Consider the following 4,137-nt stretch of genomic DNA (forward strand, 5'->3'; position numbering starts at 1 on the left):
AGTGTAATAGTTTTCCTTCCAACAAATGGTAATTAAGTATGTTGAAAAGCAGATTTTCTGTGTTGGAATGGTGTGGACTACCACAACAAAAGAATGGGTTTACTGGTTATTTACAATATTCATACAAGTAGACTGTTGATTGGCCAGCTCATCCTCCTCAAGATGACATCCTCTATGATGAAATAGTTAGAATTTTTTAAACATCTGTTTGAGGTGAGGTTTTGAAGTGTTTTTTTTCTCTCCAATTTATGCTTTGGCCAAAAACATGAATATACAACATTATCTGGGTATGAGTTAACCAGTGGCGACCCGTCATTCAGGCAGAGCCCCACCTGTTTTCATCCTCACCTGTTTAGCAAAAAAAAAAGAAAGAAAATGTTGTATTCTTTTTTGATGTATGTTTTGCATGTTATTTTGGCATTAATACGTGTCACATATTAGTTTGCAAACAATGTAAAAAATTATAATAATAGAGTTAATTAAGCCGCATTCAAACATGGTCTCTTTTTCGCTTTGAGGAGTTTCAGCCTAGCTCAGTGCTTATTTTTTTATTTATTTAACCTTTATTTAACCAGGTAGGCTAGTTGAGAACAACTGCACGGTGTCTCCAGTGATGATCCATGGCACGAAGCCTCCAGTGATGATCCATGGCACGAAGCCTCCAGTGATGATACATGGCACAGAGCCTCCAGTGATGATCCATGGCACTGAGAATGCAGTGAGGATCCATGGCACGAAGCCTCCAGCGTCGATCCGCAGGGTCCCCAGTCCAGGGCCTGCGACGAGGGTCCCCAGTCCGGGGTCGGCGACAAGGGTCCCCGCACCAGGGGCGCCACCAAAGTGGGGGGAGCCAGAGGTGGAGTGGGTTCTGTGTCCCGCACCGGAACCGCCACCGAGGTAGATGCCCACCCGGACCCTCCCCTATTTTGTCAGGTCTGCGGCCAGAGACCGCACCTTTGGGGGGGGGGTACTGTCACGCCCTGACTGTAGAAATATTTTTATTCTCTATGTTTGGTTGGTCATGGTGTGATTCTGGTGGGAAACTCTATGTTCTGTGTTTCTATGTTTTGGCCGGGTATGGTTCTCAATCAGGGACAGCTGTCTATCGTTGTCTCTGGTTGGGAATCATACTTAGGCAGCCTTTTTCCCTTTTGTATTTTGTGGGTAGTTGTATTTGTTAGTGGCCTGTATAGCCCTAGGAAGCTTCACGTTCTTTTTTTTTGTTTCTTGTTTTGTTGGCGACATTTATAATAAAGAAAAATGTACGCTCACCATGCTGCAACTTGGTCCGGTCATTTCCACGACGACGACGATAGTGACAATGGACTGCGTACCGCTGCAGTGATCGCTAAGCTGCTCTGACAGCTGACGCTTAAAGTTAGTGAGGGTAATTTTAGGAAGAGAGGGTCCAGATTGTCTAGCCCAGATGATTTGTAGGGATCCAGATTTTGCAGCTCTTTCAGAACATCAGCGGTCTGGATTTGGATGAAGGAGAAGCGGGGGGTGCCGAGCTGTTGGCCGGGGTTGGGGTTGCCAGGTGGAAAGCATGGCCAGCCGTAGAGAAATACTTATTGAAATTCTCAATTATCGTGGATTTATCCGTGGTAACAGTGTTTCCTAGTCTCAGTCCAGTGGGCAGCTGGGAGGAGGTACTCTTATTCTTTACAGTGTCCCATGGACTTTACTGTGTCCCAAAACTTTTTGGAATTAGTGCTGCAGGTTGCAAATTTCTGTTTGAAAAAGCTAGCCTTTGCTTTCCTAACTGACTGTGTGTATTGGTTCCTGCCTTCCCTGAAAAGTTGCATATCGCGGGGACTATTCGATGCTAGTGCAGCACGCCACAGGGTGTTTTTGTGCTGGTCAAGAGCAGTCAAGTCTGGAGTGAACCAATCTGTTCTTAGTTTAAACATTTTTGAAAGGGGCATGCTTATTTAAGATGGTGAGGAAAGCACTTTTAAAGAACAACCAGGCATCCTCTATTGACGGGATGAGGTCAATATCCTTCCAGGATACCCGGGCCAGGTCGATTACAAAGGCCTGCTCGCAGAAGTGTTTTAGGGAGGGTTTGACAGTGATGAGGGGTGGTCGTTTGACCGCGGACCCATAACGGACGCAGGCAATGAGGGAGTGATCGCTGACATCCTGGTTGAAAACAGCAGAGGTGTATTTAGAGGGCAAGTTGGTCAGGATGATATCTAAGAGGGTGCCCATGTTTACGGATTTGAGGTTGTACCTGGTAGGGTCTTTGATAGTTTGTGTGTGATTGAGGGCATCTAGTGTAAATTGTAGGGCAGCCGGGGTGTTAAGTATATCCCAATTTAGGTCACCTAGCAGTATGAACTCTGACGATAGATGGGGGGCAATCAATTCACATATGGTGTGCTGCTTTCTGTGGTGGTGGGACAGCCAGTGGAAAATAACAAGTGTAGGGGTTGGTAATGTTCTCTAGTTGCGCCGTGATTGGTTCAGTGTTTTGTCACTCATGGTGAAACTCATGGTCACCGAGAAATCTACAGGGAGAACTCGAAAATTCAAGCCCCTTGTGTGCTGCCATAGATTTACATTAAAAGTGCCCATCCAAGAAGGCTCAAGGTCATTGGCCATAGATAAAATGACATCAAATAACATTATACCTACCGTAGCTACTTTCAAAATCTTAGCTAGCAAGCTGGACAAACAGTCATCACCATGAATCAAGTCGGCAATCTACTGGCAAATCCTTTTCAATCCTTGTCATATGAAGCAAAATTATAGACAAAACGCATCGGTGCTCATCGGCCATTGGACATAAACATTACACAACAAGTTGGAAATGGCCAATTCAACAATGAGTGGTTTGGAAGGAATCAGTGGCTAATTGAAAGCATTGCAAAGCAATCACTAGCCTGCTATTCAGTGGAGAGGGTGTGTGGTCCAATTCTTGGTTTTAAAGGTCTCTTTTCCAAGCTTAAAATGATAAACATTCACATGCAACACCAGGGGCCAGGAAAGGTTGAATACATTGGCCATGCTGTCAATCCAGCATGACTTCTGCCGCGTTAAAAACAACTGTAAACTCGGAAACTGGGAAATCTCAGACTTCAGTGAGTTCAAGACAACTGGGAACTGAAAAAAAAACAGGCTTTGACTAGGAAAATACATTTAGAATGTTCACCCAACTTGGAATTCCATGTCAGGAACACAGGCCTCTTTCCAGAGCCCCGACCTGAAGATCACTAACGTCATGATCCGACCTTGTTTTTTTCAGAATTCCCAGTTGTCTTGAAAGCACCATAAATCCAGAGATTGCCAGACATCGATGACAAAGTTTGATAACAAAATTTGCCTACAAGAAGGACTGTGGCGCCATCTTCCTGTTCAAGTGAGCACAGCACAACAAGGTGATTCCAAAAATGTTTTGTATGCCGCTGCATAAATGATTTAATATGCCAGGGAGATATGTATAATGTAGCTAAGAAAGTAATACTAAGTGTATGTTGTGTAGTAAGCTGTTAGTAGCCCATGTGCCTCACCCTAATAATTTGGTCCCTTTCCCCCGTATAGTTTAGATTACTGTTCTGACCTGGTGGTGCACATGTAGCCTATAGCCTGTTTTAGACAAAAGTAGTCATTGAATATTTTAAGAGCTTTCATTGTCTGCTTATATACTGTTTTTGCTGCCAGACAAGGCTCCGCTGATAGCCAGGTGTGACCGTGTTAAGGATTCACTCCATGGTGCTGAAAAGAAAGCCCTGCTGTTGGGACAGCTTTATGTAGGCCCTAACAGTTTATGGGCACCGTTTGTCACCTTTATAGTGCAATGAATATATTGTTTAGTGTTGTGGCTTTAATGGCATGCATATAAAAAAAAAATGAGTTTGCCCCAACAAGATTGACTTGCTAAAATAGCAGGATAGTAACTTTTAAAAGTTATATTTTCATTGGACAGTTACACTAACATATTTATAAATACCTAGGCCTTATTCAAAATAGACCATGTTTTTGTACTCAGATGCAAGTAGGCCCACTGTATAATAAATAAAACATCGAAAAGTCTATGCCGTTTCTAAATTTCAGAATTTTGGCGGGAGAGGGCAAACCATTTCAAATCGCATATGCACAGAGAAGGATTTTCCCGCACTGAAAGCTGGAAGTGAC

Source organism: Oncorhynchus clarkii, chromosome 2 (genome assembly GCF_045791955.1).
Source record: "Oncorhynchus clarkii lewisi isolate Uvic-CL-2024 chromosome 2, UVic_Ocla_1.0, whole genome shotgun sequence".
In the NCBI taxonomy this organism is placed as follows: Eukaryota; Metazoa; Chordata; class Actinopteri; order Salmoniformes; family Salmonidae; genus Oncorhynchus; species Oncorhynchus clarkii.